Source organism: Pteropus vampyrus, unplaced genomic scaffold, assembly GCF_000151845.1.
Source record: "Pteropus vampyrus isolate Shadow unplaced genomic scaffold, Pvam_2.0 Scaffold98, whole genome shotgun sequence".
NCBI classification, from domain to species: domain Eukaryota; kingdom Metazoa; phylum Chordata; class Mammalia; order Chiroptera; family Pteropodidae; genus Pteropus; species Pteropus vampyrus.
Window position 1 is genome coordinate 869,519 of NW_011888879.1, and position 22,826 is coordinate 892,344.

General features: G+C 42.3%; 1 protein-coding gene across 6 annotated transcripts in view; it reads left to right on the top strand.

Moving 5' to 3' along the window:
- DTL (denticleless E3 ubiquitin protein ligase homolog) overlaps nt 1-19,369 on the top strand; it is a 64,137-nt gene extending 44,768 nt beyond the window's left edge. The window contains exons 16-17 of one of the 6 annotated variants that reach the window (XM_023533205.1): nt 12,526-12,558; nt 14,604-16,407. The gene's annotated coding sequence lies outside the window, so the exon portion shown is untranslated. Of the gene's footprint in view, nt 1-3,957; nt 4,634-12,525; nt 12,559-14,600; nt 16,408-17,109 lie in introns of those variants that run through there. The other 5 variants (XM_023533206.1, XM_023533203.1, XM_023533204.1 and 2 more) reach the window with 5 other exon arrangements.
- Nucleotides 19,370-22,826: the final 3,457 nt, after the last annotated feature.

Genomic DNA, 22,826 nt, shown 5'->3' on the forward strand with positions numbered 1-22,826 from the left:
TATGGCCGTGATCTCTCATAGGTCACTCATCAGTTCAACATTTGCTTTTTGAGAAGCTATCATAGCAAACACACTGCTGTTCTTAGGTCTGTTTTTCTACTTTCCTAGTCCCAAGACAGTTCGGACTTCCTTTCACACTGCTCTTAAAGCAAAGACCAAGTAGTCTCACAACAGGAATCGGTTCCACAACTAGGTAGTGTTTGCCACATTTTACTGACGTGCGTCAGAAGGGAAACTGAGTGAGTCAGAGTGTCATACAGTCAACCCTCCGTATCTGTGGGTTCCGCATCTGTGGGTTCAACCAACCTCTGATTGAAAATGTTGTTAGGAATATGTACTATGTAGTTAGGCCTACAGCGGTTGCATTTATATGGAACACATACAGACTTTTTCTTGTCATTATTCCCTAAACAATACAGTCTAACAACTATTTATATAGCATTTCATTATATTTGGTATTATAAGTAATCTAGAGATGATATAAAGTATACAGCAGGATATACATAGTTTATATGCAAATGCCACTCCATTTTATATAAGGGATTTGAGCATCCGCAGAATTTGGTATTTGAGGGGACTCCTGGAATCAATCTCCCACGAATACTTAGTGGTGACTGCACTAGAGAAACTGAATTACTATTCTCTTTAGGGCAATTAAGTATAGGTGGTTTCTGCTTTACAGTTTTATAATGGGCTAGATGTAGGCCCAGTTGAGCTTTCACTTGTCAAATCTCATTGCTTCTCATACAGGTCTTCATGGGAGATTCTTTGCCTGGCCTCATTTTGGATCATGCCAGATCTCAGATTAGCCAATTACTCATTAAATTCTCACGAATTATGGAAAAACCTGCTTTATACATTAGGTTCTTAGATATTGGTCGGAAATTAAAGGCAGGCCAAACACATCATTTTGTTGCACATGATATGGTCTAATGCTTCATTAGATCTGATGCCAGGAATACAAGCCCAACTTATTATAAGGGATCCATTTCGTTGTCTAAAGTGGTTTAAAAAAAACCCAAACTTCTATTTCTGCTAGAGTGTAGGGGTTGTTAAGGAATGATATAAGATAAAGTTAGACTTTAAAAAAAAAAAAATCACCTGAGCATATTAAGAAGCTTGTTCAGAATAATATGCCTACAGCAAGTATGTACAACACACAGATGAGAGATATTATATAACCAGTTTCTTTATTTTGAATTTCAAAGGTTTAATATTTCATTATACCCCATTTCTCTTTAATTTCCTTAACTTGCCACATGCTCCTTCCTGTTATGACATTCTGAATAATTTATATTCAAGCCATTTTGTGGAATGTGAATAGCACATTTCAAAATGCCTTTGGTTGGAAGGTGTTCCAATTCAGCCAGTGCTTATTTATTCATCACCTGGAAGCCAAGCCCTGTGTGAGGCACCTGGTCTTCAGAGTTCTTCCTTTTATTTTCACTTGTCACAGGAGTCACTTTATGTAGGGCACTTCGGTCGTCTAGAGTCAGCATTTGAGAGAAACAGGGAAAGATCAAATTTTCAAGTCCTTTGAGGGAAGTTGTTTGTGAACAACTATTATGTAGCAAGTGCTATCTAAATGCAGACTTTTCTCTCTAGAATGTCATTCAACTGCTGCTTAGAACACCTTTAACGTTTCAAAGTAAAATGCTTTTCTTTTGCATCTTTTTATAATATTCTTTACAACATTATAAATAATCGTTAAAAATATAATGTTTAAAGCCAAACTGGCTAGATTTGAATCTAAGACCTAGCTGTGTGACCTTGGGAATTAGGTTTCTTGTCTGTAAAATGGGATTGGTTATTACACGTACAGCCCTTAGGACAGTGCCTAGCACACGAGAGCTAACATTTCTTGAACAATTACCGTTAGAATTATTCTCATAAGATAGAGAAGGCAGAGGTTATTACTATATTTGATAAATGGACATAAAGGTTTAAGTAATATTTCAGTTTTCCTAACTCATTCTTGTCTACTAGAGCTGTGGTCCTCAAAGTTATATTGCTTGGGCCTCCTAGTCATAGCAGTTTTCGAAAGGAACAAGTAAGTAAGCCTCTTGGAAAAAAACTTCAGTTCCTCAAGTGTTTGAGATTCATGATTCTTTCCCATCAGGTACACGTGAAAATTAAAGCAGTTATTTCATATGTGGCCTCGGCCACTGTTTAAAGAGGCTGTAATTTGCAAGTCTGTATCCTAGACTCTTAAGCAAGCTAAAGCCCTTGCTCACACAAAGCCTACCCTCCCATTTCCTGACTGCTGCCTCCAGCTCTGCTGCATTGTCTGATGTATTCACTTTTAGGAAGGAAGCTGCAGCTGACGGGCCTTTTGAGCCAATTCTTGATCAGTTGTTAGGCTATTGTGTTCCCTGGCCAGTCTAGGCAAATAAAATCAAAGAGGTGAAGCTCAAAACAGGCGATGTTGCTCTATCGGTAGCTGATTTTGTGGGATATAAGAGTCAGATATTTGGTTGAAGAGTATTATTGTAGACTCTAGAGTCTTTTATCTCTCTTAATGAGATTCTTCCCTGAGCTTCTGTTTGATGCCAATAATACTTGTTGCCATTGTCACATTAATGCCAAAATACCAGCCATGAAGGTGTACAAACCCTGCATCAGGGTTTTCAGTTGGCATCTGAGCACCAAATTATGCTACCACTGCTGCTGTTCAAGACTCTGGTTTCCAGTTTACAGGAACTTACAGAATGCGACATTCTCTTATTAACTGGCATCTTCACTCCACAAACAGTCCCAGCATGGTGGATCCCCTTCGGGTTTGTGCCAAAGTTATCAATGCAAGTGAAAATGTTAAGGGCTATTTCTTTTTTTCTATTAATAGCTTTACTTTTAAAGTCAAAGTCTTAAAGTAATTACATAAGTAAATAATGTTCCCTCCATCAATATATTACCAGGTAATATATATTACTGAAACAACAAACTAAATAAACCATCGGCCTCGCAGTATTGACATGTAGTTAGCAAATATTGTCATAACCTCTAATTCGATAATCATAATAGTACAGGAACTAAAAAAATTAAAATTTAATGGACATTATTGCTTCTGTAATGGGTCAACATTAAGCCTAACTGTTAAAGTCAAATTGCAAATGCACCCTCTTCAAAAGCTTTATTGGCTTTAGGGAGCTTTATGTGGGAGTAAGAGATTCAGAGTCCAAAATCAATGTCTTCACGAAGGAGTTGACAGCAGACGAGTTGAAATAAACATTAATAACTTCAGAGCGGCGGTAGGAAGAGGATTGTTATGATAAACATTTCTCTGCCCCCTAATTAGGTAATAAGGTATTGGCCTTGAAGTGTTGCACATGTAATTAAGTATCTGGCTTTGGAAAACTATCTCTTAAAACCAAGAAATATAAGTGAGAAAGTCTGGAATTATACATGGAGTGCCTGCAGGATAAGGAAAATTAGAGTGGTTACTTGATTATTAGGAATGATTTCTGTTCCGGCTAACGCTCATGCACAATAAATTTCACAAAGAGAGGATGCCATGTAGAGCAGCGTATTAATTTGCGTTATCCTGTGGTGTTCTCTTGCCTTCCTGTTTACTTTAACAACATTTCTAATCTCATTCACTTTTTCCTTTTACATGTCATTTTGGCCAGTTGAATAGTGCATGAAGCCAGGGTTGTGGATTTGATTCCCAAATGGGCCATTTCACTTCACTCTGTTTTGTGGCCCCAGGCAGCATCTCACCTACCTACCCTAGCCGGTCACCCCACCAGAAAAGGTGGACAGAGTATTTAGGCTCACTATAAAAACTTGATACAAACTGTACCTTTACTATACAACCTGAAGGCATTTTGAATGCCTGTCTTTTTTCTACTCCCTGCCTGAAAACCAAGTTTATAAAATTCTTTTGGTCAAATTTAGAGATTATTTCATGTAATACAATAACCCTGTAAATGGATATAATTGTTAATTACATTTTAACAGATAAGGAAACTAAAGCACAAAAGAAGTAACTTGCCCATGGACAAATAGCCAACAAGTAGCAGCTTGTGGATATGGTGGTCTCACTCAAGAGCCCACAGTTGTGAGTCCTACACGATAATGCCTTGCAGCAAGAACCTTGTCCCTGGCTCTCTGTTAATCAACTGTGCTTTCCATTTTGTGCACATTTGAAAGAGAAGAACTCTTCAAAGTGTTCCAAATACATTTCCTACTCGAGTTATAAACAAAATTACTCTTTGGAAGACGAAGCCATCTTAACTGCAGGAGGAAGGTGATATACACGTCTAGAATCAGTACTGGTGACGTGTTACAGGAACACGAGAAGACTGACAAACATGATCGAAAGTTAGAAAAACAAGGACAAAGACACAGAAGTCAAAATTCTTTAGAAAAGAAAAAATGGAGAAAAGCTTGCCCATAAATACAAAGGAGAGAATGAAGGTTGAAGTTGAAAACATAGACCCAGCAATCCAGCTATTTCACCCCTGTACCTTAGGGAAGCACACATGCACTGGGCACATGTATAAGGATGTTCATAGCATCGTTTACACTAGCCAAAGGCTGGAAACAACCCAAATATACATCCACAGTAGAATGGATAAACTGGTATACTCCGCACTATATAACCATGAAATGAATAAACTAGCTACACATGACAGTGTGAATGAATGTTAGAATTTTGAGCAAAAGAAGCAAGAAATGAATGCATACAGTATGATTTTGTTCATATCAAGTGTTAACAAAAAGCAGGTAATGTTGAACTAGTATTAAGGGATACATACATGGGTAGTAAAAGGCAAAACAAAGAATGGCAGTCAAACCAATGGTTCCCTCTAGAGGGTAGTGCTTGAGAAGTAGCAGATGGAGGACCAGACTGTGGCAAAGTTCTGTCTCTATCTGGTTGTGATTGCAAGGGCATTTGCTCTATAAATATTTCTTGCATTTGTATTTTGCACGCTTTTCTGTGTATGTCTTATGATTCACTGTTTTTAAAGGTTTTTTAAAAGGAATGAAGATCAGATCTCTAGAGAAGATAAGCAAGAGGTGATACTAGGGGAGTTCTAGATAGACTCAATCATATAACTGTTAATCAAAGAGAATAAGTTACTACGGGAGCCTGTGGGACCTTCTTGATACTTTGTAAGGCAAAAAGAGAATCCTCTGTTCCCTCAAAGCAGAAGGGTGAACTAAGTTGCCCCTACATAAAATATTCATTTAGTTTAAAAAGAAGTAAGCCTTCAGCAAACCTTATGTGATAGCTAAAGCATGGGGTTGGAATTTTCATAACTGGTATTGAGCCAGAAGTTCGCAGGTAGCAGAGAGGACTAATAGACGGAGGGTCCTGCAGCCCTGTCAACACTGCAGCATTTAGCTGCCCAAAAGCTCCACAGTATATACATTTCTTCCTTTCTCCTTCTTCCCCAGTCTTGTATTTTCTTTCTTTTCCCAAGGTCAGTTATAAAATCAAGGCAGAAATGGGCCATAGAAATCAAATACTTATTTTAAAGATGAAGAAACTGGACTGGGGAGATCAACCCGTTTTGACCAATGTCACAAAACTAGTTAGCTACAGAATCCATTCTGGTATCCCACATTCTTTGCAGTCCAGTCCTGCTGATCAATTAGCCATTCCCCTAAGTACTGTGCTATCCTGCCTCTGTTCAAGTGCTTCCTTTGCCTGGCATGGTTTTTACCTCTTATGCCTGCCTATAAAGTCCTCGTTTTTAAAGGTCTAGTTCAAACCCTTCTCCCTGCCTGTAGGAACTATTCACAGATTTTCCTAATTAAGCCTTTCTTCCACTCAACCCCATAGTACGTTGTTTAAACACTACAGTAGTGCTTATCACATTTGTCTTAGAACTAGATTATGCCCTCCTAGATGTCAAACTGGTCTTATTCATTTATGCATGCCCAGTGGTGTGCTAGAGCTGGATATACTCATGAGAGTGTGTTATTAAATATTCAGGAATTTTGTGAGCTGGTTGTTGAAGTGTCGTTAGCCTGAAATCCATTGCGGTAAGAGTATTTACACCATGGAATAGACAAAAACTACAAATTAGGGCTTTTCCCCTCCCCACCCCCCGAGATTGCCAGCTTACCAGCACATTACTGCACATATCCCACCACCCCCACTCACCCGTGTGTGTGCCAGATACCTGGCATAGCAGTTGGAAGAAGCATGAAGAGGAAAAGGAACCAGTGTAAAGTTCAGACCAGAAAGTAAAAGAGAATTTTAGAAGTCTTAGCTCAGAAGCCCAGGGAAGAGAATTTTTTGAGAAGCAGATGGTTCATTGCTGCAGAGAAGCTGATGAAGATGAGAGCTTAAATAAGGCCAAATTACTGGGCAGTTAGCTCAACTCTGTCCTACTCAAGGGCTATTTCAATAGCATGATAGGGGTGAAATATGGCTAGAAATTTAAAAATAAGTGTGGTTAGGAAATAATCAGTAAATGAAGATTCCTTTTAATAAAAGAGAAAGGAGTCTTTCTCTTGTTAGCTATTTGCTGAACACCTACTGTGTGTCAGGATTGCAGTAAACAAAGATAACATACAGGCCTGTCCTCAAGCCACTCCCAGACTCCTAGGACAGACAAACAAGAGAATGTAACAGTACGGTAAGGGCTCTGATGAAGACATGATGTGGGGGCTGTAGGGAGCACATCAGACTGAGCCTGAGCATCTAGGGAAGGCTTCATACAGTGGTTGACTCAGCTGAGCCCTAGAAGAGAAATTGTACAGATGGGTAAGTGAAGGAAGGACACTCCTCACAGAGGAAGTGGCAAAATGAACAGCGGTTTGAGGGTGTGAGAAAAAGTATCCTGTCAGAAACTCTTAAGTAACACATTTGCCCCTAGGGCTGGAGCAGAGAACAAGTAAAAGACAGCAGGAAGTGAGGCAGAGGCAAGCAGGGGTCAGAGGCCTGCAGCATCACCATGCTGAGTTTGGACTTTATATCTTGAAGGCACTGGGCAGCTACTGAATGAATAAGCAGAGGACAAGCACAATTAGAATTTTTATTTTAGAACAAAGATTCTGGTAGCAATATTGAGGGAAGATTTGAAAAGGACCATACTTCAGGCAGTTGGCCCAGTTAGAAGGTGACGGTAGTAATCTAAGCAGTAAAGGGGATGGGCCTGAAGTAATGGCAGTGCAGACGAGAGGATATTGTCAATTCAAGAGATAGTCTTGAAACAGCAAAAAAGTTTTTTAGGAGAGTAAACGTGAGAGGAATCAAGTGAGTCCCAGGATCCTCGCACTGGCAACTAGGTGAATGGTAGTATCATTTTGGGGAAAAGGGATACAGAAATGATAGAATTATAAGAGGAGATTCTTTTCCTGGTAGACACCTAACAGAGAGCCGGTGGAGATGCCCTATCAGTAGTAGATGTATAGGTTTGGAACTCTGAAAAGAGGTCTGAAGTAGAAAGTTTTAGAAGTGTTAGATATGAAAAAACAGTTACAGGGGAGCTCATGGAAGAGATCGGCCAGGGAGAATGTGTAGCATGGTGGTTCTCCCCACCAAGTTTCGATTTAGGAGGTCTGAGGTGGGACCTGGAAATCTGCATCTCTAGCAAGTTCCTGGGCCATGCTGGTGTTGCTGGTCTGGGAACCACATGTTGAGAGCCAGTAGTGTGGAGAGAAGCCAGCATTTGGGTGTGAGTAGAGAAAGAAGAGCTGACAGACATGACTGAGATGTAGGAAGAGATGGTCCAGGACAGTTTCAGGGTGTAAAACGGAATAAAGTCAAGCAAAATGAAAAATAAATATTGTCTGCTGCATTTGACAAATAAGCAGGGGCTCTGATGAAAGTCAACAGACTTTCCACAGAGTGTATGATCATCTCATGAGACATAGTATAAAGTCTTACCCAGATTCCTTAACCTTGACTCTGCCACTTAAAAATTCTATGACCTTATACAATTTAATTAATCTCTCTGAACTCCATTCCTTATCAAAAAATGAGAAAATTAATAACAGTAATTTCCTCATTGTCATCAGAGGATTCAGTGAGTTAGCATGTATAAAGTGCATAGACAAGTGCCAGGCATGTACCAAGTTTTAACTTTTATAGTTGTTCTGGGGTGCCCACATTCCTTCCTTGAAGACTAAGTAGTGAGGAAGAGAGTCAGGCACATATGGTCTTAATGGAATGGCTTGTGGGCTCAAACACCACAGAAAGCTTGTAAATTTCCAGAGCTCATCAATCTGGGAGCAGAAGCAAAGAAAGCTGAGTTAGGGATCACCCAAGGTGGGAAGTCAGCAAGGAAGGACCCAGGAAAGAATAAAGAATGAGGGATCCATGAGCACCCTAGAAATGGAAGGCCAAGGGGTCCAGGCTTGATATGGAGGAAGCAAGAGATTCTGAGAAGGTGAACAGATAAGGAAGAAATACCTCGACAGGTAGAAGGAAGTTAAGTAGGTTGTGATTAGAGTAGGATTAGACAATTTGAGATGACGGACCATTCTGATGCCATGTCCAAGTTATATTTGTCACAGTGAGTGACAGGTTGGGCAGAATTTAGGGACATGTGTCATTTTTCAACATGATGGTGAAGCCAGGATATTAGAAGGATCAAAAACAGGTGGCAGGGATGAAGTGGCCAGGAATACCGTGAGGCAGGTGTTAAGCCCTTGAGAGGTTGAGAGAGTTTTGGAGATCAGTAAACAATCTAATGGACAAGGTGGCCAGAAAGATGGAATGGTGCACCCAGGAAGGGTGAGGGAGCTGTGGCCTGGAGAAGCAGCAGAAGCTTGGGAAATGCCAGCCTGTTCTGACCTTGGAAACCAGAGGAAGTAGAAAAGCTGTCTACTCTGGAGAGGGCAGGAGAACAGGGCAGACTTAAGTTTTCATTTAGGATAAGAAGGCGGAAAGAGTATGTGTTGAAAAGATTGAGAAGGTAAGAAAGTGTGTTTACCAGTTAACTGGTGCTGTACAGCCCAGGGGCAAGGAGATACCTTCAGAGGCCTAGAAACAGTTATGTGAAGCCCTGCTCTGTGATGAGGTTACTGCCTGAGGGGAAGCAAGAGTTGGAGGAGGCCAGGTCATGTCCCCACACAGCCCTGCCTAGGCCCACCAGTCCAGGACAGGACCTTGCAGGAGGAGAGAGCCGCGGCTTCCCACGTCAGTGCACTTGGCCTATTTCTGTACATTCAGGCTGCTGAGTAATGGCTCCAAAAGCAGTGCCAGCATCTCGCAGGGCGCAAGGGGAAAGTGAGAAGTAGGGCTTGGCACCTTATTTTGGGAGCTGTCGTCAAAGGCCCAGCCTTCTGGTTCTGTGTGCCTGACACACAACTTCATGCTCACTGGGAGCCTGGATGACCAGTCAGTCTTGCAGGCTCTGGATGAGGTGCCTGGAGAAATGGGCCCTAGGGGAAAGAAGCACTGCAGTTTCGCTAAAGACAGAATTCTGAGTACTTAATTCCTGAAGGAGAATCGCCAGTCAGTCCAATTGGCCAGTTCACTAGACTAGTGCCTCAGCCTAAAGGATCTTAGTGGTGGACTCTGTCTTCTCTAAGGTGGACTCTGTCTTCCTATGCACGTGTTTTTTTAAAGTACTGCAAAATGACTATGACATGACATACGTACAAATACGTACAAATACTCTGCTCCAAACCTGAGGTATTATAAGTGTAGTTTGAACTAGAGTGTACTTTGAGCTGGTTTCCAGAGGTAGAGATCCACCTACACTCTCTGAGCCAGTCCCCTGAATGTCCCCAGTGATGCACATGTGTGACTGCTGGCCAGGGCTCATCTGATGTGGAAACAGTTGCATATACACAAAGGTCAAACCTGTGACCCCACATGCACAGGGTTCTGGCAACTTGAGCTAACTAGCTGTTGAGCACCTTCGGAATAAGCCTTTGGGTTAGTTGCTGCTGAGCTGATAGGTCCAAAGACTCTGTCTTGGGGATACTTGTGGCTCTTCGACAGTAGATCTAGTTGCCTTAAACTCCTAATCACCCTGAGATATATTCAAGGCCCCCAAGTCTTCACTCTAGGTGAATCTTCATTAAAATCTTGATTTCCTATATACTTCCTCCCTTTTTTAAAAAAGTAAACCCTGTCAATTCCCTAGGATTTCTTCATAGGTATTCAAGTTCTCCTCATATTAAAAACCCTATGAAATTAAGGAATTGGGATCCAACAGGGTTGAGTGGTTTACACTGAATCATCATAAGAACTCTACAGCACAGTAGTGATTAGAGCTCAGTGGGGTCTCTGCCTCTTTCACTTGGCCCACTCTCTACTTGCCGGCCTGTGGTTTGTGTCAGCCTAAGAACTAAACCATTCATGGCTACATCGCTTCTCCATCATTGCCACCTGTCTCTCTGTGACAGTCTTGGACATCATTACATCAAGTAGGGATTATCATTACACCGGGGAACTTTTCTTACACATGTCTCTGTGATAACCCTACCTAGCTGGAATTCTACCCAACTCAAAGATTACTGGCCTGCAGTCAGTCAAGAGGGTTTCAGACTCACATTTAGTCAGAATGACTGTCTCATGCACAGAAATGCTCAGACATTTGTTCTGAATTTCATTAAATTTCTGCAGTGAAATCCAGGATTTACTCATTTATCAGATTAAATGCAACAGTGTTGGGTGCTTGTCCTCTGAAAAACTCAAGAGTTTCTTAATCATTTGGGGGTTATCCACATTTTTGAGAACCTTTGAAATCTAGGAACACATGCCCCGGAAAAATTCATAAGATATTTATAAACAAAATGCTGCTCATAAAAGTGTGGGGAGAGGGTACAAGTTTTATAAACCCTACGAAGCCCACAGATGCCTGCCGGGTGCTCCATAGATCTGTTTCATGATGCCTGACTCAAGCTGCTGTCGGACCGTTTGGCTCCAGCACGGTGCTAATGGAACAAGGTCCGTGGGTTTGGTCCCCCTGTGGTGGGGTTGACTTTGCACACAGGAGCTCTTATCTCAGAACCACAGAATAATCTCAAAAGTTCAGACATGGAAGGAAGTTTAGCATGTGCTCTGTTCAACCTCTTTTTATAGATTAAAAAAGAAGGAAAAAAGAAAATGAGTCATTTACTTGAGGTCACATGGCTGATGGTAGTAGGGCCAGCACTAGAGTCCAAGTCATATCACGTAAATACCAGGTGAATGATCTTTTAGTGGCAAATAAGAAATATAGCTTTATCTGTGGAGGAAAGCACATGATTATAGTCTCTCCCTTTTCAATGACATGAACCAAGATAGGCAGCCAACATTTACTTAATGTCTATCATACATCTGTTCATTTAGTCTTATCCAAAAAGTCATGTCTAATGTTCACTACGTGCCAGGCACTGTTCTAGGTACTGTTCACAGTAAGGCTCAAACCTTTCTTAATACGTTATTAACAAAAACAAACACATACACAGTTCAGCGCTAGTGTCCCCTTTTGTGACACATATTTTTCTTACCACACACAGATAGCAATTCAGATGCTGTCCACTCTCAGGGATTCCATGGGCCATAGCTTCAAGATTTTTTCATGTCATTAATTGAATAGGAGGGAGACAGTTTTAAGGTACTATACCATCTATGGCCAGTTCAATTCCAGACTTGTTTTGAGAGGCCATGTGACTCTGCAATAGAGCAACTCTAAACGTTTAAGTAAATACGAGGACTAAACCAAACTGAACAAGGGAGACACAATCCCATACTAAATGCAGGCGGAACTAGCTCTTTTACATGCCTGGAGCAAGTTGCAGGCACTGTTCTGACCCTGCCCTTTGTACCCCACCATCTTGCTCCTTCTTGTCCTCACTCCATGACATTCTTTCGTTTGCATGCAGACCTTCTCACCTGCACCTGTAGCCTTTTCCTGGGAGAGCAGATATCACCTTTAGGCAATGGTCTGTCCTTGTACTCCTGCCACTGCAGGTCCTGTGTACACACAGACTTAGACTTTCAGTTGGGTGATCTTGCATTAAGCCAGGGTCGTATCAGACCAGGCCAGCTATCCTGAGCCCGCCCTAATCTGGAGTCACAGTCCCACAGCTGGGCTTCTTTGGGGGTCGGGGTAGGAAAGGGATCATTATGGAGCACGTTACATGGTCATTGAATACCGTGTAAAGACCTTAACAGGGATACTCCCACTAATCTTTTCCATTCGTTTGGATCATGACTTCCTTTTTGTTGTTCCTTCAAATTAAAAATTTTCTCATTGATAAAAAGAGGAATGCCTTCTCATTAAGAGCATGTTATAATTTAAATTATACATTTTTTTCTTGAATTTCAGCATTATTCAGTTATAAGATACATGAAATGTAAGATATTTAAATTGTACATCATGGTGATTTGATATACACATACATTATGAAAAGATTCTCCCTATTACATCCATCACTTCATGTTTGAATTTTTTATTTTATTTGGTGAGAACATATAAGTTCTCCTCTCTTAGCAAATTTCAGTTATACAACACACTGTTATCAACTGTGGTGACCATAATTTACATTAGATCCTCAGATCTTAAATATCTGAATTAGCTGAAACTTTGTACCTTCTTACCAACCTCTCCTTATTTCCCTACCCCTCAGCTCCTGGCAACCACTTTTCTACTCTCTGTTTCTGTAAGTATTAATTGGATTTTTCTTTTTTTCTTTTTCTTTTTTTTTAGATTTCACATATAAGCGATATCATGCAGTAACTTGTCTTTCTCTGTCTGGCTTATTTCACTTAGCATAATGCCCTCAAGGTCCTCCCATGTCTTTTCAAATGGCAGGATTTTCTTCTTTGTCATGGCTGAATAATATTTCCTTCTCTATATCGCATCTTCCTTTTCCATGCATCCATTGACAGACACTTAGGTTGTTTCCATATCTTAGCTCTTGTGAATAATGCTGCAATGAACATGGAAGTGCAGGTATCTCTTCTAGAGCCTGTTTTCATTTCTTTTAGATGTGGGATTGCTGGACCATGCGGTAGTTCCATTTTTTTAAATTTTTTGAGGAACCTCCATATTTTCCATAGTGGCTGCACCAATTTACATTCCCACCAGTGTACAAGGGTTTCCCTGTTCTCTGTATTCTCACCAGCATTTGTTATCTCTTTTTTATGACAGCCATTCAAACAGTATGAGGCAATATATCATTGTGGTTTTGATTTGTATTTCCCTGATAGTGAATGTTGAGCACCTTTTTATGTGGGCACCTTTTCACGTACCTGTTAGCCATCGGTATGTCTTCTTTAGAAAAATGTCTGTTCAGTTCCTCTGCCCATTTTTTAATTGGGTTGTTTGGGTTTTTTGCTATTGAGTTGTATGAGTTCTTTACATATCTGGGATATTAACTCCTTATCAGATATATGATTTGCAAGTATTTTCTCCCATTCCCATTTTGTTGCTTTCCTTTGCTCTGCAAAACTGTTTAGTTTGATGTAGTCGCACTTATTATTTCCAATACTATGTTAAGTAAAAGTGACAAGAGTGGGCATCTGTCTTATACATGCTTTTAAAGGAAAAGCTTTCAGCTGTTTGCCATTGAGTATGATATTAGCTTGTGCTTGTCATATATGGCCTTCAGTATATTACACCCTCCGAGTTTGTTGGGAGTTCACTTAATCTTTACGATAATGTGTGAAAGAGGTACTTTTAATAACCCCATCTTAAAGATCAGAAAACTGAAGCCTAGGGAAATTGAATAACTTCTGCAGAGTGTGCAAGTGGTGAAGCCGGAACTGCTGAGCTCAGTTCAGCAGTTCCTGGGAGATAAAGTAGCAGGAGGCCAAGGGGGAAGCAAGCTCTCCTCCTCTATTCATGGTTCCTCCAGCCTGCAGCATGTTCAGAGCCACCCCATGGTGTTTTACTATTCATTTGGCCATGGATGATATTGATTGTTATACTATATATTTTTTCTATGTATGTAGCTTATTATTTTGTAAAATACATTGTGAGCTCCTTAAGGATAGGGGTCATGTTCCACTACAGCACTCACATATGCCAAGCAAGTAGTTCAGTAAACATTTATCTGGTAGAGCTTATTAACTACTTAAAGACAGAGACATTCGGCACAGAAAATCAACTGCATCTTAAAGGTCTTCTAGGCTTCAGAGTCTCGTTTTGCAGTAAAGGAAACTTAGGCCTTAAAAGTGGAATCAGAACCATAGGGGTTCAACCCTTTCTTCAGGGTGCAGTCATCCTAAATGATTCTCTCCTCCACCTTCTCCCCACTAACCCTGTGACCAGTGCTAGGACTGTTTATCATCCAATATGTGTGAAGACCTTCGGATACAATGACCATAAAACAATTAAAATCTGATGTCGTTCCAGTTCAATCAGATTAGTAGCTAGAATTGAAAGAGCCTTAGAAATAAATCATCCTGTTCAACTCTCAGGTCATAGATGAAGACCCAGAGATGAGTTTCAGTTCTTGTCAGCTGGCCAGAGGCTTATCATTTAAATGTCTTCTCCTCCCCAGAGAGAGCAAAGACAGACAGGAAACATGGGGTTGGCCTTTCCCTAGTTGGAGTGTGTATGTTGGGGTGGGAGTGAGGGGTGGCTTTTTTCCCAAGGCCAGCCTGTTTCCAAAGCCAGCCTGCTTGGGGAACAATATTCACACTTCAGCAGAGCCATCAGTGGCTCACCTCTGTGCTCACCCTCTCTCTTTTCTCCAAGCAGTAGAAGCCATAGCTGGGGCCTGTGCCTGAGCTGGAACCTGTCATCACTCCTTCCTTCCTCCTCCACCAGCCCTTCGCTTCCCAGAGCCAACTGTGGCCCAGCCACCGGGTTAGGAATGTCACACATGCACAAACTATAACTTGGCTTCCCTGTTGCTCCTCCTTGGGTAAAAAACCCAGAGCTGAGAACAGTAAGTGTCTCCATTCTGTTTTGCTTTCCACAGAAGCCAAGGGCCAGAGGAAAGACAAGCCCCATTGCTTCTTTTAGGCATTGTTGGCACTGCAGTATTGAGTGAGTTGGAGCATTAAAGAAGGCTGTTTTGTCCTCACTGGATGTTAACAGTGACCTTCCCCAGTGGGTCAAGCCCTGTGCCTCCCATGCACTCACAAGCACAGTATGGATCAAGAAGCAGCACGTATAAAAAGACTTTTCTGAAGACTGAATGGGATTGTTCCTGTCAAGCCTGCAGAAACAGCAAACAGCTCATGGGGGGCTGAGTTCTACATGGGGGATCTGTCAGGCTAATAAAGGACCAGCTCTCCCAGGGACAGGAAGTTTGGAAGGTGAACTGCAGGGAAGGCATCTCATTTAGTGAGGACAGAGGAACCACCCTCTTCCTATTTCCCTCTGGCTGCGCTTCCACAGAAGAGCCCAGCAGCTGGTTCATCCCCACACACCCAGTCCTGCAAGCAGGTGGGAGACATTTTCTCCTCTCCTGTATGGCTAAATCTCAACCTCAGGTGGACCGATCTATCTGCTTCCTTCTTGCCTGCACCCAAGCAACAAAATACTACTAAAGAAGTCTCACCACTTCCACTATAATTCAGGGTCACCAACCCCACATGGAACCAAACAGTGGTTGTATTTTTACATCTCTCTGATCAGCTCACACTCCTCTCAACAGCTGTGTCCAGCCTTCTCCACTCTCCTGTGCTCCTGAGACCTCTGACGCTCTCACTCCCCTCTCACTCTCCATACGAGTCATCATCTCTGAGTTCTTCCTTTGTGTTACTGAATGTTTAAACCTATTTACACCTTCGCCCTTTCTTCTCGCTTCCCACTACAATTGAAGAGTTTTTCTTGTGAGCAATTCCAATACTTGCGTTTTGATTTTTTTCTTAAATGCCTACATCACCGGTGGTCTCCCATCCAAGTTTAACCAGGCCTACAATACTTGTGTTTTATATCCCATCCTCCCCCACCTTTTTATAAACCTTAACTAACCCTTATTACCCAGTCTCTTCCTGTCTTTTGGATCCATGTTATAGTTATTTAAACAAACTCATATCTCTCAATAAAAAAAGAATCCTTGAACACTCATCCTCTATCTGTGGCCTTGTTTCTGTCTTTACACAATCTTAATTCCTCAAAATAATTCCACTTTCTCACCTCCCATTTACCCTTCAACACACTCCATTCTGGGTTTTGCTGTCATTACTCTACTGAGACAGCTCTTGCAGCAGTCATCAGTGATATCTATAGCTAATACAGTGATCATCTTTCGGTCCTCATCTTGTCTCTTCAGCATTTGACTCTGTTGAATGATTGATCATTTTCTCTTCTTTTTAAAAAACAAACAAAATTTTGTTTTCTATGACCCAACACTCTTCTTGTGTAATTTCTGTATCTTTGACCACTCTTGCTCAGTCTCCTTTGCTAGTCCATCCTTTGCTACCTAGCTATTGTTACAATTCAAGGTATGGAGTTCTCTTTAAGTCTGTTCATTCTAAAGTGCTTTAAACACTACGTACTGTACTGCTTTGTTAAAATGTTTAAATCAGCAGTATATTAAAAACATCTTCCTATATCTGCCCTGAGTGCATATTATGGAAGTGCCATAATTTATTTACGCAGTTTCCTATTGTTGGTGATGTAGACCATTTCTAATATTTTTACTTTTATAAATAGTCCTATGTTAAACATCCTTATACAGACTTTTCACATGTGACTAGATGAATGATGCTAATATAACTACTGTCCATTCACTAATAAATTGCTTTGGGAAAATTGAGGATATTGGGAAAATAGACACGTAGGCAGGAGTCCCTAACCCCCAGGCCTCTGACTAGTCCCAGTTCGTGGCCTGTTAGGAACCGGGCCCCACAGCAGGAGGTGAGCTGCAAGTGAGTGAGTGAAACTTCATCTGTATTTGCAGCCACTCTCCAGCGCTAGCATCACCACCTCAGCTCCACCTCAGATCATCAGGCATTAGAGTCTCATGGGAGCATCAGTCCCCAGTGCCAAAAAGGTTGAGGACTGCTGACTTAGTGTTTTGAGGTCAGTAGCATAGAAGACAGCTACCAAGGTTGTCCATACATTGCTATGTGGAATGGAATCTTAGGCTGAAGAAATAAGTTGGGTCTAGAATGATATATACTATTTCCCTGTTCTTCTGAGCTGTTAACATGGGAGGTACCACCACAGATGATAAAGGATTCTGGCCAAGGCACTGCTCACTCTGAAAGTAATGGACCATTTGCCTTATTCCCACCCTATACTTTGGCAGAGGAGTCAGTCCTGATGGAGCCAGATGGATCGCAAATGACTCCAGAGGACTCTGAGAACAGTTTCCAAGACCTCAGAGCAGCCCTGGAACTGATCTGTCAGGGCTGGACTTGGATGGCCGCAGGACAAAACAGGTCAGCAGAAGTCAGTGCCAGAAAAGCGGCAAGAGTAAGCCGATTGAGCAGATGGGATGGGGCATCGTCATGGGAGTGAGAGAATTGTGGGGATGAGGGGAAAGGAGTTGGCACAAACAACTCAAGGATTCCTCTTTGTCTCTTGAAATATTTAATATTGGAGTGCCCCAGGGCTCAGCCCTGGACTTCTCTTTTCTATCTGCATTCACTTCCTTAGTGATCTCGTTCAGACTCATGGCTTTGAATACCATCTCTACGGACAATTCCCAGTTTTGTATTTCTAGCCCGACCTCCAGCTTGAACACCTGACTCGTATATCCAACTGAGAAGTTGGCATCCCCACTTGAATGTCTAATAGGCATCTCAAGTTTAATATTTTAAAATCTAAACCCTTAATTTTACCTCCCTCCACTCCTAAATCTGATCTGGCGTCAAGGCCACCCTTCCAGTTTCAGGCCAGAAACTTGAAGTCATCCTTGACATCTTTTTTTTTTCTCACAACCAACATCCAACTCATAATCAAATCCTGTTGGGTTTATCTTTAAGATTTATTCAGGTTCTGCTTCCATCCATGAAGAACAGGACTTTCTCACCATAAACAATGGAAAAACTGGAAACAACTATTTCCAGACATTGGATGAGAGGCAGTGCAGGGCTGTGATCCCTAAGGGAAGGGAAGCAGATGAGGTGAACCCTCAGTTGTGGAGGCAGTTTTCAGATTGTGGCACCACCGATATGGCACCATTGCAATTTTACAGATTGTTTAGGAAAAACTCTAACAGAGCCCAGGGTCTTGCTGAGTTGAGGAGACAGAGTAGAGTTTGGGGAAGCCACATTGGCTAAAATTTACTACATAAGTGCCAAAAAGGAGGAAGCTACATGGAAGAAGAGCTTATATAAGGAATTGAGTCTTTGTCTGAATACCAGTCTGTACATGCATAAGGTGGCACTTCACAAGGCCAGGCCAAAGAACAGCTGCCAGGGAAAGAACAGTTACTGGGGACCTGTAAGCTGAAAAATTCCTAGAGCTCACGCGGGGCTGGGAATCAGTTCAGGTTCCCACCAGCCAGAGTAGAGAAACCTTGCTGTGGCAGATTGTATTTTCCAAAGATGACTCAGTAGCTCCCCTCCCACATGCTTTCCTACAGTGTGACCTTGCTATTCCCACATCAAGAGATAGAGTCGGATTCCCTTCTCCGTTAATCTCAGAAGGCTTATGATTGCCTCTACCAATTGAATACAGTAGTGATGCAGTGTTGACTTTGAGGCCAGGTTGGAAAGGCTCTGTACCTTCCAGACACCCGTGTCATCTACCACCACCTCTCCCTCAGTTCACACTTGTGGCCACATTGGCCTTATGATCACCCGACAGAGGAGGATAAAGCCAGGCTTGGTTCATGGATGGATCAAGCCACAAATGGACTGGTGCTGCATTACAGCCCATCCAGGGGCAGCTGTGAAACAGTGGTGAGGCAGAATCTTCACAGTAGACGGAGCTTTCATCTATCTGTCATTTTCTTTTGAGCAAAGAGAAACAGCCTAAGGTAAGGAATATAAGAGGACTCAAAGACAGTGGTGAATGGCTTGGCTGTACTGGTCAGGGGACTGGGAAGGAGAAAGATTAGAAGATGAGGGGCAAGTTGGTCTGGGGGAAGGCATGTGGATAGACTTATGGAAGTGGGCATGAAGTATGAAGATCTTGTTACCACATACCAGTGACCACCAGAAAGCAACTGCCACTGAACAACTGCCAAGCAGATAGAATGACTCTGGTTCATGACTCCAGCCAGTTGATGTCAGATACCCTCTGTCATTGGCCACTTTGGTGCAAACTCCCAAGCACAAAGGCTAATTCAAGTTCAGCTACTGCCAGGAACAGAAACTAATGCTCAGCATCCCCCACCTGCCAGGAACAGAAACTAATGCTCAGCATCCCCCACCCCATGTGGCACCATTCATCAAGGACACTAGTCAGCCTCTTGGGCAAGTTGATTACACTGGGCCTTTTTCACCCTGGAAGAGGAAACAGTTTATCTTCACTGAGATTAAAACATATTTTATTAACTCAGAATGGATCATGGACTTATGTACAATGTAAACTATAAAACTTTTAGAAAAAAAAAAAAACAGGAGAAAATCTTTGAGATATAGAGCTAGGAAGGAATTCTTTGACTTCACACCAACAGCATGATCCATACAAGGAAAAAATGATAAATTTGACCTCATCAAAATTAAAACTTTTTTTCTGTGGAAGACCCTGTGAAGAGGATGAAAAGAGAAACTACAATTGGGAGAAAATATTTACAAGGCACATATCTGACAAAGGACTAGTATCTAAAATACATAAAGAACTCTTAACACTTAACAGGGAAAAACTCCAATTAGAAAATGGGCAAAAGATATGAGCAGACATTTCACTGAAGAAGATGTACAGATGGCACATGGAAAGGTGTTCAATATCATTAGCTATTAAAGAAATACAAACTAAAGCCACAATGAGATATCACCACACACTTACTAAAATAAAAAAATAGTGACAACATTAGATGCTGGTAGGGATGTAGAAAAACTGGATCACACATTGCTGGTGGGAATGTAAAATCATACAGCTGTACTGGAAAACAGTATAGCAGTTTTTAATAAAACTAAACATGCAGTTACCATATGACCAAGCAATTACACTCTTGGTCGTTTATCCCAGAGAAATGAAGACTTTGTGTTCACACAAAAGTTCGCAGAAGCTTTATTCATTAGAGCCAAAAGGCTGGAAGCAGCCCAGATGTCCTTCAGTGGTTAAATGGTCGAACAAACGGTGGTACATTTATTCCATGGAATACTCAGCAATAAAAAGGAATGAACTACTGATGAACATGACTTGGATGAATCTTCAGGAAGTTTCTGAGTGAAAAAAGCCAGTTTGAAAGGTTATGTACCACATGATTCTGTTTGTGAAACATTCTTTTACCACAGTCCAAAAGCTTACTGAACATTAGGTCCACTGACATGGGATCAATGAAAAACAGATTAATGGTTGTCATGGGTTGGGATTGGGAGAAGGGAGGGAGAGGCGAGTGCAGTTGAAAAAGGCCCACACAGGGATCCTTGTGGGGATGGAACTACTCTGTATCTTGACTGTGGTGGTGGATATACAAACCTACACAATAAAATTATATAGAACTAAGCGCACTTGTGCACACACACACACACACACACACACACATGAGTACAAGTAAAATTGAGGCAGTCAGAATTGTATCACTGTCCGTATCCTGGTTGTGACATTGTACTATGGTTTTGCAAGAGGTGCCATTGAGAGAAACTGGGCAAGAGTACATGGGATCTCTTTTAAGTTTTACAACTGCGTGTGCATTTACAATTATCAAATAAAGATTTAATTTTAAAACAAAATATTCCTGGTTGATATTCCAGATTTGGATTTGCCTTTCCCTACAGAGCCTTGACCAACACCACAGTCCAAAGGCTTACTGAGCATTAGATCCACTGACATGGGACCAAGCGTAACCTTGCCTCGGACCATGGGCCTCACTTTGCAGCAGAGGAGATGTGGAGTAGGCACGTGACCATGGTATCCCCTGGTCCTATCTCGCACCTAGAAACTGCCAGCATGATAGAATAGTGGAGTGGCTGCTTACAGATGCAGCTGAGGCACCAACATGGAGTTGATATCCTGCAAAGTTGGGGTATTGTCCTCCAGGATGTGGTCTCATTTGAATCAACAACGATTACATGATACTATGTCTCCAAAAGGCAAAACACACAGGTCCGGGAACCAAGAGGTGGACCCATTCACCATCACTCCACTGACCTTGAGAAATCTGTCTCCAGTCCCTGCAACTTTAGGGTTTGAGGGTCTAGAAGCCCTGGTTCCCAAAGAGAGAATGCTTCTACCAGGAGGAGGTGTAGGAGTTCCAGTAAGCTTGAAGCCATAGCTGCTGCCTGGTCACTTCAGGATCCTCATGTCAAGAGACTGGCAGGCAAGGAAGAGATCACATCACTGGCCGAGGTGACTGACCCTGATCATCAGGAAGTGATAGCCTATCCTACCCTGTGGGGACAGGGAAGAATATCTTTGGCACTCATGTAATCCACTGGGGCATCTCCTGATACTCCCCCTCCCAGTTATAAAAGTAAATGGAAAAGTGCAGCAGCCTTGATCTGAGATGGCTTAGGGATTATAGTCTGGGTCACGCCAACAGGTAAGCCACTTGGAATAGTGAAGGTGCCAGCCAAGGATGAAGGGACTCTGGAATGGGTAGTATAGGAAGGAGGTGATAAGTCTTGGTTGTGCCATCAAGACTAGCTGCAGTAGTAGTGACAGAGGTAGGAGTGGCTAGTTCATCCCACTGACCTTTTGGAAGTTTCCCAAGCAAACAGACCAACCAAAATTCAGGAGAAACTGTTCCCAGATGGAGTGGATTTAAATGGTACAAGAGGTGGTTTGTAGTGGCTATGATATGCTATCCAGGTCCCCTCTTCAGGACTAAGACACATTTCCTCTCAGCTTCCAGGAGTGTTGCCTATTGATGGCTCACAGCTTTTTCCCTCTCTGGGCAATGCTGTTAGCCAAAGGGAGCTTTCTTGGCTCACTTCTACACCCTCTGCTGAGGGCAGCCCCATTCCAAAACTAGTCAACATGAGGCTACAAAGCCCTGGCCAGTACTTCACCTTGGGACATCTCTAAGAAGCATCTCAGAATTACCTTGTTCACAGCCAAACTCTTGGAGTCCTCCTTAAACCCGTCCCCTTTCTTCATTTCCGTTAATGCCAATTCTGTGCTTCCAGCTGTCCAGTCTAAAACCTGGGGGTTTTCCTCGACTCTTCTGGAGTCTGATATACCAGCAAATCTTGTTGACTCTACCTCCATATCCACAATTTGACCACTTCTCAGCACCACCAGTGCTAACCCTCTGGTCCAAACCCCTATTAAACTCTCACCTGGAACACACGATAGCCTCCTAACTGGCCTCCTTGCTTCTGCACTTGCCTCCACCTGTCTATTCCATGCAAGCAGCCAAGTGATCCGTTAAGAGCTAAGTCAGATCGTGTCCCTCTAACATGCTTCTAGTGGTTTCTCATCACACTCAGACTACAAGCTAAAATGTTTACAACAGCCTACAAAGCTCTACATGATCTGGCGCTGTGCCACCTGTCTGACCTCATCTGCCACTCTGCCTCTCCCCCTCCCTGCTCCAGCCTCTCGCCTCCATGCAGTTCTTTCAGCACCCCAAGGATGCCCCTGCTTGGAATGCTATCCCCTCAGATGGCCACATGCCTCCATCCTGTACTTCCTGGGCTCTGCTCTTGTATCACCTCAAAGATGTGTCTCCAGACCATCTTACAGGTAATAGCAAACTTCATTTCCACCTTATCACCTGCTCTCCCTATCCATTTTGCTTAACACTTAACCACCTAACATCTTTTTTATTTCTTGGCTATTTCCCTCCTCTAGGAGGTAAGCTACATGAGGGGCCAGGAACTTTATCTTTTTTACTCATTACAGTATAGCTCCAGTTCGCATTACTGGGGTTGGCACGTAGTAGATCCTCGAAGAATATTTGTGGCT